Below are 14,304 nucleotides of genomic sequence, written 5' to 3'. Positions count from 1 at the left end.
AGGCTGGTCTTGAACTCCTTACCTCAGGTGATCTGCCTGCCTCGGCCTCCCAAAGTGCTGGGATTACAGGCGTGAGCCACTGCGCCGAGCCCTATTTTTTCTGTCCTTATGAATTTATGCCCTTTTAAAAACCCCTTTGTTGTGATTTTAAGAGGGAAAAGAGGTGAATATATTCATTCTGCTTTGTTTTACTGGAAGCCCAGGGTTTAACACATATTATCAAGTGCATGCAAAAATACTAAGAATTGTGTTAGACATTTGGTCTTTTCTCTAATTTAAAAATCCCATCAAATTATGTTGAGGTTTATGGCCAGGTGTGGTGGCTTAGGAAATCCTAGCACTTTGAGAGGCTGAGGTGGTAGGATTGGTTGAACCCAGGAATTTGAAACCAGCCTGGGAGACACAGCAAAACTGTGTCTCTACCAAAAAACAAAACAAAACAAAACAAACAAAAAAATTACAAAAATTAGCCAGGTGTGGTGGCACATGCCTGTAATCCCAGCTGCTCAAAGGGCTGAGGTGGGATGGTCACCTGAGCCTGAGGAGGTCAAGGCTGCAGTGAGCTGTGATCATGCCACTGCACTTCAACGTGGATGAGGGTGAATGAAAAACAAACAAATAAATAAATAAATATTGAGGTTTAGAAAATTCATTTACATTAATGTTCATCTAAATTTTTGAGCACCTTTTATATGCTAGGTACTATCACATACATTATTTTATATAATCACATCAACTGTGAGAACATTAAGACAAATTCAGGAAAGTTAAATAATAAATTTAAGTTATACTGTGCCTAGCTATTGGATATCAGATAGCTGATGTGGTTTTTAAGCAGGGGAATCAGTATAGAATGAAAATGCTGTTTTTGTTTAATACCCATGATAATACTTAAGATTTACTGTAGCAGATCCAGAAAGATTGGAGGCATCAAGATCCACTAGCAGTTAAAACAGTAATAATGCAGGCATGCAGTGTAAGGACATATTTGGGGCAAGGGGAAATGGGGAGGGTGACTAGGTTCAAGAAGTCAAGAAGCAAGGGGGGCATTTGAATTCATACTCTTAAATGAGCTATCATAACAGAGAGCCTAGACTAGGATCTAATACTCTCCTTTCTGAATACAAATTAGTAGGCTTTGTAACTGACTTGATTGTGACATGAATAAGGAGTTAAAGAGAAAGTCAGGTTTTCACGTCAGGTAAATAGGAGTGCCATATCAAGAACTGGAGGAAGGTGGGAAGAAGTGCTGAATTGAGGAGCAGTTAGTACATTTAAATATTAAGCGTGAGAGGCCGGCTGCTGTGGCTCATGCCTGTAATCCCAAAAGTTTGGGAGGCTGAGATGGGCAGATTGCTTGAGGCTAAGAGTTCGAGACCAGCCTGGCCAACCTGGTGAAACCCCATCTCTAATAAAAAACAAAAAAAATTAGCCAGGTGTGGTAGCGCATGCCCATAATCCCAGGTACTCTGGAGGCTGAGGCATGAGAATTGCTGGAACCTGGGAGGTGGAGGTTGCAGTGAGCCAAGATCACATCGTTGCGCTCCAGTCTGGGTAACAGAGTGAGACTCTGTCTCAAAATAAAATAAAATAAATAAGTGTGAATTTCATGGTTGGTTAAATATATGATCATCTAACATGTCTTCTGTATTCCTGTTTTTTGATTTTTGTCTGAATGTGCTGTAAACATATCATACACGATTTAAAAAATTGAGTTCATTAAATCACATTGTTTCCTTAATGTGCTCTTATTTTTAAGCCCTTCTTTTAGTATTTTTAAACCTGTAGTTTGAGGACCATCTTTTCCTTTTGAATCCATGTACTCTGATTTCATTAGAACACAAAATATTTTTACAAATCAATTTTACAAGGTTGAGAGCTCAATAGAAAAGACACGAATTGACTGGGCACAGTGGCTCTCGCCTGTAATCTCAGCACTTGGGAGGTTGAGGCGGGCGAATCACGAGGTCAGGAGATTAAGATCATCCTGGCTAACATGGTGAAACCCTGTCTCTACTAAAAAATACAAAAAAAAAAAAGAAAAAAATTAGACGGACGTGGTGGCGGGTGCGTAATCCCAGCTACTCAGGAGGCTTAGGCAGGAGAACGGCGTGAACCCAGGAGGCGAAGATCGTGTGACTGCACTCCAGCCTGGGCAACAGAGCGAGACTCAGTCTAAAAAAAAAAGGAAAGAAAAGACATTAATTGACAGTTCGCATAAAAAGAAAAAAGATAGGCCAGGCGCGGTGGCTCAAGCCTGTAATCCCAGCACTTTGGGAGGCCGAGATGGGCGGATCACGAGATCAGGAGATAAAGACCATCCTGGCTAACACGGTGAAACCCCATCTCTACTAAAAAAAAATACAATACAAAACACTAGCTGGGCGTGGTGGCGGGCACCTGTAGTCCCAGCTACTCGGGAGGCCGGGGCAGGGAGAATGGCGTAAACCTGAGAGGCGGAGCTTGCAGTGAGCCAAGATCACGCCACTGCACTCCAGACTGGACAACAGAGTGAGACTCCGTCTCAAAGAAAAAAAAAAAAAAGATAGATCAATATTCACTATAAAGATGTACAAACAAAATATATGTATATATTATTTTTCAAATGTCCTATTGAAACATATTTAAAGTTGTATCAGTCTCCAGTATTAGGGAAATGCATTCTCAAATACTGCTGGTGGGTAATTAGGGGGTAGTGTATAAAGTAGCATAATGTTTTGGAAGCCAGTTTGATGATCTCTATCCAAAATTTAAATGCGTATATCCCTTGACACAGCAATTCATTTTCTGTAAATTATGTCATAGATGCACTTGTGTAAGTGTCCCATGATATATACCCAACCATATCTATGGTGTATTGTTTATAATAATGAAACACCAAAATGGCATAATTCTCTTCTCGTGGGGGCTAGTTAAATGCATTATGCACTTCACATCATAGGATATGCTACAGTCTTTAAAAAGAGTGATGTGGCCGGGTGCAGTGGCTCATGCCTGTAATCCCAGCACTTTGGGAGGCTGAGGTGGGCGGATTGCCTGAGGACAGGAGTTTGAGACCAGTCTGGCCAATATGGTGAAACCCCGTCTCTACTAAAAATACAAAAAAATTAGCCAGGCATGGTGGTGTGCACCCGTAATCCCAGCTACCTGGGAGGCTGAGGTAGGGGAATTGCTTGAACCAGGGAGGTGGAGGTTGCAGTGAGCCGAGATGGTGCCATTGCACTCCAGCCTGGGCGACAGAGTGAGACTCTGTCTCAAAAAAAAAAAAAAAAAAAAAAAAGCAATGTAAAGCCAGATATATGGGAAGCCAGATATATGGGAAAATGTCTAAGATATATTAAGTTAAAAAAGGCAAAATTTAGAATAACATATAGGATACAACTTACATTAAGCATCATATTTCTAAATGCATAAAATATTCCTGGAAATGTGCCCAGAAGGATGTTCAGTTAACAGTAGTTACCTCTAGAGAGGCTACTGGAGACAGAAAGCAGCGGGAGAATACTCATAGAATTTTAATGTTCTATACTTATATTGGTTTTATTTATTTATTTATTTATTTAGAGAATGAGTCTCGCTCTGTCGCCCAGGCTGGAGTGCAGTGGCGTGATCTCGGCTCACTGCAAGCTCCGCCTCCTGGGTTCACGCCATTCTCTTGCCTCAGCCTCCTGAGTAGCTGGGACTACAGACACCCGCCACCATGCCCGGCTAATTTTTTGTAGTTTTGGTAGAGATGGGGTTTCACCATGTTAACCAGGATGGTCTCGATCTCCTGACCTTGTGATCTGCCCTCCTTGGCCTCCCAAAGTGCTGGGATTACAGGTGTGAGTCACCGCACCCGGCCCTGGTTTTGTTTTATTTTATTTTATTTTATTTTATTTTATTATTATTTTTTGAGACAGAGTATCACTCTGTTGCCTAGGCTAGAGTGCAGTGGTGGGATCTCAGCTCACTGCAACCTCTGCCTCCTGGTTCAAGTGATTCTCCTGTCTCAGCCTCCCAGGTAGCTGGGATTACAGGTGTGTGCCACCACGCCCAGCTAATTTTTATATTTTAGTAGAGATGGGGTTTCACAGTCTTGCCCAGGCTGGTCTTTGACTCCTGAGCTCAGGCAATCTGCCTGTCTCAGCCTCCCAAAATGCTAGGATTACAGGCATGAGCCACTGTGCCCGGCTGATGAGTTCTTTAAAAATAATAATAATTATCGGCCGGGCGCAGTGGCTCATGCCTGTAATCCTAGCACTTTGGGAGGCTGAGGCAGGTGGATCACGAGGGAGATCATCCTGGCCAACAGGGTGAAATCACTTCTCTACTAAAATATAAAAAAAAATTAAGCGGGCGTGGTGGTGCATGCCTGTTGCCCCAGCTACTCAGGAGGCTGAGGCAGGGGAATCACTTGAACTCGGGAAGTGGAGTTTGCAGTGAGCTGAGATCGCACCACTGCACTCCAGCCTGGTAACAGAGCAAGACTTCATCTCAAAAAACAAACAAACAAAAAACTACAATAATTTTCAAGCATATAAAAATTGATAGTAATTTCTTAATAGCGTCGAATATCTAGTAGTCAGTGTTCAAATTTCCTCATGTATCTCATTTTAAAAATCGTTTGGTGATTTGAATTAGGATCCCAGTAAAGTTCAAATGTTGCAATTAGTTGATTGTTTTCCTCTCTCTCAACTGCCTCACCTCCTCCCTCCTCTCTCTCTCTCTCTCTCTCTCTCTCTCTCTCTCTCTCTCTCTCTCTCGTCTCCCTATCCCCCACCTTCCTCCCTCCCTCCTTGCAAGCTATATGTTAAAGAAACTAAGTCATTGGTCTTGTAGAGTTCCCTTCAGTCTGAATATTGGTGACTGTATCCCAGTGGTATCAGATACACTGGTGGAAGAAATACTTGATAAGTGTGTATATTTCCATCAGGAGATACCTAATATCTGGATGTCTCTCTTTTTTCTTTTTGCTGAGTAGCCATTGATGGTCATTGCCTAGTCCACTAATTCATAACAGTCTTCTGTAAATGGGACCATTAGCTAGTGGCTCTTGCCAATATATTAAGTATTCTAGGATATACAACATTTAGACACAGGTTACACACTTTCTTTTTATATTGTCTGCAACTATTTCCATTGGTATTCTAGTTTATTTTAGGACCCTTTCATCATGGTTTAAAGTATTCTTTTTGATCAGAAAGGTTGTCTTATTTTTTGAACTCTAATTTAAAAATTACTTTAAGCTTTCTCAGTTTTTATCAGAATATTTTTTCAGCTCTGTGTGTAAAAAAATCTTAGACATAGCAATTAATAATTTGCCAAAGAGGACACTGAAGTAGAACGTTATTTGTTTATTCATTCGGTCTTTAATTCAACAAAATTTATTAGGTACCTGCTCTGTTCTTGGCATCATGTCTTCCTCAGGTTTGTTATAGTTGGGACACAGTCAAGCGGATAGAAAATTACAGTGCAGCATGGTAGATGCTGAATAAGGGAAAGTAGACACATGTGCTCGGAGAGCACATAGAGGATACGCTTAACCCAGCCTTGGAGGATAGTGGAAGGTTTCTTGGAGGAAGGAGTGACTATACTAAGATGTGATGGATAAGTAAGAGTCAGGCTAAGAAAGGAATAGATAGCCAGGGGAATGATGAAAATGTTCTAGGGGAGGGAGCAGCTTATGGGAAGACCCAGAAGTAAGAGAGAATAGTGACTTTGGGGAACTTAAAATGCTTTAGAACAACTGGAGCATAGTCATGGGGTAGAGGAAGAGGGATGAGCTAGAGAGGTATGCAGGATCAGACTATGAAAGACAAGCCATGTTGAGGAGTTTGGACTTTCTCCCCAAGGTAGTGAGAATGACATATTTGAGTTTTAGGCTGAATGCAGGAAGACCCATTAAAAGGCAGTTACACTAATGTGGGCTAGAACTGATGATAGTTTAAATTAGAATAGAGGTAATGGATGTGGAGGTAGTTTTATTCATTCCTTCAGAAAATAAGTACTAAGCATCTTTTTTCTGCTAGGTGCTGTTCCAAGTGCTTGAGATATAGCTGTGACCCAGATAGAACTCTCTGCCCTCATGGAGCTTATAGTCTAGTGGGGGAGAAAGACTATACATAAGTAAATACATACTATGCTTAGATAGCGATAATTGCTAGGTTGGAAAGCAAATTGGGAAAAGGAATGAGAGTGTTAAGTGGGGAATTTTATAACAGAGTGACCAAGGAAGGTGTTACTGAGAAGGAAACATCTCAGCACACATCTGAATGAAGTGAGGATGCAAGCCATGTAGATATCTGAGGAAAGAGCATTCTAGGCAGAAAAAAACCAGAATTGCACAGGTCTGAGATGAGAGATTGCCTGGTGTGTTGGAAGAACAGTGAGGAGGCCAGTGTGGCTCGTGGGGAATAAGTGAGAGGAAAAATAATGAGATCAGAGAGAAAAAGGGATCTGAGCATGTAGGGTCTGATTGGTCATTATAAAGATATGATGGAGAGAAATAGTCAAAGCTCGTAAGGAAGAATCAATAGGATTTGGGAATTGATGGGATATGGGAAGCGGTGAAGGAGGAAGGAATCTTGAGATAGGGAACTATCACTAAGATAAGGAACACAGTGCTCTCATAATATGAATGCTGTGACTTAATTTAAAAGAATAAAGCAGCTGGAGCAGGCAAGCATAGATACCTATTATTGTGTAAATCTCTCTTTTATGACAACCTTGGGGAAAAGATAATATTTATTATACCCATTATGATGAGGGGGAAGTCTCTTATCTTAGAATGGGTTTTCCTTTGGTTTTGGTAGATCGCTAGTTAGGGACCGACTTTGTTCAGCAGCCAGGAAGATGCCTGAATGATGCAGCAGCAATGCTAAGCTAAATATGGATGGAGCCCTTAGGATACTGAAAAGTGCTCCCTGATACACAGCGCCACATGCTACACACACACACACACACACCCCATTTGCATTTTGTCTGTATCCTCAGTCTTTAAGATATCTGCTAAATCCCTGGTTGATATTATCATAGTTGAATAGTATAGCAGCTGCTCTACTGAGAGAGAAGTCACTTTGACTGTGTCTGTACTAAATGTGGCTTCAGGAGATTCATCCATCCATTGAATCCTCACTTACTGATGAACTTTTTAAGTATGCATGTAATGCCTGTGTTACAGAGATAACAATAACAGGCTCATTATCCCAGGTCTTAAGGACTTCAGAGTCTAATCAGGTAGATAAAGGAAAACAGGAATTATAGTTAGACATGCCATAATCTTGGGTGTGAAGAAGGTATTAGAATACCAAGGAAGAGTTCCTCATATTCTGGATGAGGTTAGGCAAACTATTTTTTTGAGACTGGGTCTCACTCTATTGCCCAGGCTAAAGTGCAGTGGCTGCAACCTCTGCCACCCGGGCTCAAGTGATCCTCCTGCCTCAGCCTCCCGAGGAGCTGGGACTACGAGCATGAACCACTATGCCCGGCTAATTTTTGTATCTTTTTTGTAGAGATAGGGTTTTGCCATGTTGCCCAGGCTGGTCTTGAACTCCTGAGCGTAAGCGATGCACCTGCCTCGGCCTCCCAAAGTGCTGGGATTATAGGCTTGAGCCACCGCGCCCAGATGAGATCTTTCTATAGTAAGATACAAAGAGGGTTAAAAGGAGATAACGTGCTGAAAGGAGATAACATGCTCAATACAAATTTTATTAAGCTTTTTGTGTGTTTTCCCTTTACTTCCAGTTTTATTTTTAGGTAGATGAGTAAATATGCCTCAAGGCCAACTGTCACTTTAGCACTAAGATAAATAACTGGTTGAAGAATGCAGATGTTGATAGCCACACTTTATCCTTTGTAGTTGAAGATGACAGCCACTGACCAGCAGTTGCCGTCTAGCCAGCAGATCCCTACCAGTTGCACACACTGGTCCTTGGTTTGTAGCTGGAAACTCCATGAACAATAGTCTTCCCTTATCCTCAGGGGAAACATTTCCAAAACTTCCAGTGGATGCCTGTTTCAGTACCATGGATCCAGCACCACGGACAGTACCGAACCCTATATATACCATGGTTTTCCTATATATACATACCTATAAAGCTTAATTTATAAATTAAGCACAGTAAGAGATTAACAACAACAATAATAGAACAACTATAACAATATGCTGTGACAAAAGTTTTGTGAATGTGGTTTCTTTCTCTCAAAATATCTTACTGTACTTGTACTCATGTATTTTCGGACCACAGGTAACTGAAACCTTAGAAAGCAAAACTGTGGATAAGGGAGGAGTCTGCATTGAGTTTGGCACAGTTTGTACTTGGCATCCTGTCTTCAGAAATAAATATATCAAGTGCTTGTCAATGCCTCCTAGGCTTATCTGCCTCTGTGATTTCTCTGAGTCCCCAGTGGTGCTGTGTCATTTGAAGTTGCATGTTAGCATGTCTTTAGAGTGTTTCTTTTGCAAATTCTGCATATCTTTGTTCAACTTATCACACAGCAGCTATTTGGGAATGCAAAGCAAAGGGAAAAATATGTTTGAGAGAGCGCTGATTAATATTACAAGAGCTTATTAATATTACAAGTTTTTATTTATTTATTTACTTTTTTTTTTTTTTTTGAGATGGAGTCTCACTCTGTCGCCCAGGCTGGAGTGCAGTGGCACGATCTCGGCTCACTGCAACCTCCGCCTCCCGGGTTTAAGTGATCCTCCTGCGTCAGTCCCCCGAGTAGCTGGGATTACAGGTATGCACCACCACGCTTGGCTAATTTTTGTATTTTTAGTAGAGACAGGGTTTCACCATGTTGGCCAGGCTGGTCTCAAACTCCTGACCTCATGTGATCCACCTGCCTTGGCCTCCCAAAGTGCTGGGATTACAGGCACGAGTCACGGTGCCTGGCCTAATATTACAAGTTTTTAAAGCCTTAAGTGTGTCAAGTTTCCAGTGGTGTGAGTGAAAAAAGGGTCTGAAAAAAGGTAGTTTTAAATAATAAACCTATAGCATTAAAATGACGGGATCCGATTGTGTGGCAGTAAACAGGTTTTATAAGTGACAGCTTAGAATTTTATTCCTTAACCATTTTGCAGAGTGCTAAGGGTCAAAAATAATAAAAATACTTGTCTTTTGTCTGTTTGGTTTTTTTGAGAGGCTCACTCTGTTGCCCAGGCTGGAGTGCAGTGGCGTGATCATGGCTCATTGCAACCTCCGCCTCCCGGGTTCAAGTGATTCTTGTGCCTCAACCTCCCAGGTAGCTGGGATTACAGGTATGTACCACCACTCCTGGCTAATTTTTGTGTTTTTAGTTAGACAGGATGTCACCATGTTGGTCAGGCAGGTCTCGAACTCCTGACCTCAGTTGAACTGCCTGCCTTGGCCTCCCAAAGTGCTGGGATTACAGGCATGAGCCACCATGCCTGGCCAATAAAAGTACTTTTAATGAAGAAACAGTACTATGCCCCTCCCCCCCCACCGCAAAAAAAAAGTCTCTGTAGCAGAAGAGCTCAACATCAGTGCAGTTATTACCTTGAGAAGCTCTTCCCTAGAAAATTATGCCATTTACAATCATAGAATTATAAGATTAAAAGGCTCTCCTGCCAGGCACAATGGCTCACACCTGTAATCCCAGCACTTTGGGAGGCCGAGGTGGGCGGATCACTTGAGGTCAGAAGTTTGAGACCAGCCTGACCAACATGGCGAAACCCCATCTCTACCAAAAAATACAAAAATTGGCCGGGCGTGTTGGTACGCATCTGTAATCCCAGCTACTCAGGAGGCTGAGGCAGGAGAATCACTTGAACCTGGTAGGCGGAGGTGCCAGTGAGCTAAGATCACACCACTGCTTTCCAGCTTGGGCAAAAAAGTGAGACACTGTCTCAAAATATAAATAAATAAAAGGCTCTCCAAGGCTTTGTTCTAAGGATTTGATTTAAAACATTGTTTCTCAGACTTTTTGCTTTAATGGATCTTTAAAATACACACGTGTGTGTACACAAACACACACACACATATACACCAACCTAAACTAACATCTGCTATCATCAACATACAAGAAGGAATATTTTAACACCAAGAACATTGGAGACATATAATCTCTTTATAAAGAAACCAGTGTTTTGGCCGGGCGCGGTGGCTCAAGCCTGTAATCCCAGCACTTTGGGAGGCCGAGACAGGTGGATCACGAGGTCAGGAGATCGAGACCATCCTGGCTAACATGGTGAAACCCCGTCTCTACTAAAAAATACAAAAAACCAGCCGGACGAGGTGGCGGGCGCCTGTAGTCCCAGCTACGTGGGAGGCTGAGGCAGGAGAATGACGTAAACACGGGAGGCGGAGCTTGCCGTGAGCTGAGATCCGGCCACTGCACTCCAGCCCGGGCGACAGAGCGAGACTCCGTCTCAAAAAAAAAAAAAGAAAAGAAAAAAAGAAACCAGTGTTTCCCAAGAACAAAATAGATAGGAATCTTACCCTGGTGAGTGAAATTATTAGTCTGAAGATTAGTGGTTGGGGAACTCATTCATCTCAACTGGTATGTTTAGATCCTATTTTGAGTTAGGATCAATTACCTTGGGATAGAATGAACTCGCAAGTGATATTATCATATTAGTTGGAAGTATATTCAGGGGAATCTTAGTTGAATTGTAGTTTATGCTGCTGCTGCTGCTTTGTTTTATTTTTGAGACAGAGTCTCGCTCTGTCGCCCAGGCTGGAGTGCAGTGGCAGGAACTTGACTCACTGCAACCTCCACCTCCTGGGTTCAAGCAATTCTCCTGCCTCAGCCTCCTGGGTAGCTGGGACTACAGGTGTGCACCACCACAGCGAGCTAGTTTTTGTATTTTTAGTAGAGGTGGGATTTTACCATCTTGGCTAGGCTGGTCTTGAACTCCTGACCTCAGGTGATCCACCTGCCTCGGCCTCCCGAAGTGCTGGGATTACAGGCATGAGTCACTCTGCCTGACCCACCCTGCTTCTTTTTTTTTTTTTTTTTTTTTTTGAGATGAAGTCTCACTCTTCTTGCCTAGGCTGGAGTGCAATGGCGCGATCTTGGCTTACGGCAACCTCCGCCTCCCGGGTTCAAGCAATTCTCCTGCCCCAGCCTCCCAAGTAGCTGAGAATACAGGCATGCACCACCTTGCCTGGCTAATTTTGTATTTTTTTTTTTTTTAGTAGAAATGGGGTTTCTCCATGTTGGTCAGGCTGGTCTTGAATTCCCAACCTCAGGTGATCTGCTCTCTTTGGCCTCCCAGAGTGCCGGGATTACAGGCGTGAGCCCACCGTGCCTGGTCTACCCTGCTTCTTAGTAAGACTTTTAGTGTTTGCCTTGGCACCTTGAGATGGCCTTACCTATCCAGGTTCTTTGTACTTACTTCTCATCTTCTATATGAGATTGTAAACTCTGAGGTCAGAGATCTTATATTGGACAAATGTTTTAGTGCTTATATTTTTGTATGTGTGGTAAAAAAAACATAAAATTTACCATCTTAAACCCTTCATTTTCAAGAGTAGAGTTCACTAGTATTTAGTATATTTGCATTGTTGTGAAACACTTCTAAAGTTTTTCATTTTGCAACAGTTTTTCATTTTGCAAATCTGAAACTCTATACTCATTAAAAAAACTCTCCATCCTCTTCCCCAGTCCCTGGCAACCACCATTCTACTTTGTCTCTATGAATTTGACTTCTTTAGATACCTCATATAAATGGAATCATACAGTATTTGTCTTTTTCTGATGGACATATTTCATTTTGCCTGAAGTCCACAAGGCTCATTTATGTTGTAGCTTGTGTCAAAATTCTTTCCCCCCTGTTTTTTTTTGAGACGGAGTTTCGCTCTTATTGCCCAGGCTGGAGTGCAATGGCGCCATCTCGGCTCACTGCAACTTCCACTTTTCTGGGTTCAAGCAATTCTCCTGCCTCAGCCTCCTGAGTAACTGGGATTACAGGCGTATGCCACCACCCCCAGCTAATTTTTGTGTTTTTAGTAGAGATGGGGTTTCTCCATGTTAGGCTGGTCTTGAACTCCTGACCTCAGATGATCCATCTGCCTCGGCCTCCCAAAGTGCTAGGATTACAGGTGTGAGCCACCGTGCCTGGCCAGAATTCTTTCATTTTTAAGGCTGAATAATATTCCATCTCACGTGTATACCACATTTTGCTTATCCGTTCATCCATTGATGGACATTTTGGTTGCCTCCACTTATTGGCTATTTTATGAATAGTGCTGCTATGAACATTGGTGTGCAAATACCAATACCTCAGGGTCTCTTGAAATTTCATATGAGTTTTAGAATTAATTTTTCTATTTCTGAAAAATGCTGCTGGGATTTTGATAGGACTTGCATCGAATCTGTAGATTGCTTTTGGTGGGATTAACATTTTAACAATACCAAGTCTTCCAATCCAGGAACATGGATGTCTTTCCATTTATTTGTGTCTTTAATTTCTTTCCACAATGTTTTATAGTCTTCAGCATCCAAGTCTTTCACTTGCTCAGTTAGTTTTATTCCTAAGTGTATTTTATACTGTTATTAATGAGATTTTTAAATTTTTCCTTTTGAATTGTTCATTGTTAGTGTATATAAATGCAACAGATTTTTGCATATTGATTTTGAATCCTGCAACTTTGCTGACTTTGTCTATTTTAACAATTTTTTTGCAAACTCTTTAGGATTTTCTTTTTGTTTCCTTTTTTTTTTTTTTTTTTGAGACAATGTTTCACTCTCGTTGCCCAAGCTGGAGTGCAGGGGCACGATCTCATCTCACTGTAACCTCTGCCTCCCAGGTTCAAGTGATTCTCCTGCCTCAGCCTCCCAAGTAGCTTGGATTACAGGCGTGCACCACCACACCCAGCTAATTTTGTATTTTTAGTAGAGATGGGGTTTTACCATGTTGGTCAGGCTGGTCTTGAACTCCTGACCTCAGGTGATCTGCCCTCCTTGTCCACCCAAAGTGCTCGGATTACAGGTGTGAGCCACCGCACCCAGCCCAGGATTTTCTTTTCTTTTTTTTTTGAGACGGAGTCTCGCTCTGTCACCCAGGCTGGAGTGCAGTGGCGTGATCTCGGCTCACTGCAAGCTCTGCCTCCCGGGTTCATGCCATTCTCCTGCCTCAGCCTCCCAAGTAGCTGGGACTACAGATGCCCGCCACCACGCCCGGATGATTTTTTGTATTTTTAGTAGAGACGGGGTTTCACCGTGGTAGCCAGGATGGTCTCAATCTCCTGACCTCATGATCCGCCCGCCTCGGCCTCCCAAAGTGCTGGGATTACAGGCATGAGCCACCGCGCCCAGCCTAGGATTTTCTATATATTAGATCATGTTATCTGAAAACAGATAAATTTACTTCTTTTTTTTTTTTTTGAGACGAATCTCTGTCGCCCAGGCTGGAGTGCAGTGGCGCGATCTTGGCTCACTGCAACCTCCACTTCCTGGGTTCGAGCAATTCTCTGCCTCAGCCTCCCGAGTGGCTGGGATTATAGGTGCCCGCCACCACGCCCAGCTAATTTTTTTGTATTTTTAGTAGTGACGGGGTTTCACCATCTTGGCCAGGCTGGTCTTGAACTCCTGACCTCGTGATCCACCTGCCTTGGCCTCCCAAAGTGCTGGCATTACAGGCATGAGCCACTGTGCCTAGCCCAGATAAATTTTCTTCTTTTCCAATTTGCCTAATTGCACTAACTAGAACTTTTAACATTATGTTGAATAGAAGAAGTGAGGGTGTGCATGCTTGGCTTGTTCCTGATCTTAGAGAAAAGGCTTTTAGTCTTTCACCACTGAGTATGATATTATCGGTGAGGGTTTCATACATGGTCTTTATGATTTTAAGGCAGTTTCCTTCTATTGATAATTTGTTTGATGTTTTATCATAAAAGGGTGTTGTGTTGAATCTTGTCCAATGCCTTTTTTGCATCGAGATGGTCATCTTTTTGTCCTTATTCTGTTAAAGTGATGTGTTACATTGATTGATATTCGTATGTTGAATCATACTTGCATTCCAGAAATGAGTCCTACTTATTGATGTTATGTAATTCTTTTAACATGCTACTGAATTTTCCAGTATTTTGTTGAGGGTTTTTGCCTCAATACTCACAAAGAATATTCATCTGTAGTTATCTTTTCTTGTAATGTCTGTGTCTGGTTTAGTGTCAGGGTAATGCTGGCATCATAGAATGAGCTTGGAAGTGTTCCCTCCTCCTCAGTTTTTGAGAAAATTTGGCATTCATTATTTTTTAATGTTTGGTAGAATTCTCCAGTGAAGCCATCTGGTCCTGGGCTTTTCTTTGTTGGAAGGTTTTTGGTTACTGATTTAATCTCCTTACTTATTGTTTT

The 14,304-nt window shown here is 42.2% G+C and overlaps 1 protein-coding gene across 1 annotated transcript in view; it reads left to right on the top strand.

Moving 5' to 3' along the window:
* The window catches only part of USP49 (ubiquitin specific peptidase 49), a 111,880-nt gene that overhangs the window by 33,654 nt on the left and 63,922 nt on the right, over positions 1-14,304 (top strand). The gene's annotated exons all lie outside the window — the stretch shown is intronic.

The sequence above is a fragment of the Rhinopithecus roxellana genome, chromosome 4 (genome assembly GCF_007565055.1).
Source record: "Rhinopithecus roxellana isolate Shanxi Qingling chromosome 4, ASM756505v1, whole genome shotgun sequence".
Lineage (NCBI taxonomy): Eukaryota > Metazoa > Chordata > Mammalia > Primates > Cercopithecidae > Rhinopithecus > Rhinopithecus roxellana.
This window is presented reverse-complemented; position numbering and strand designations above follow the sequence as displayed.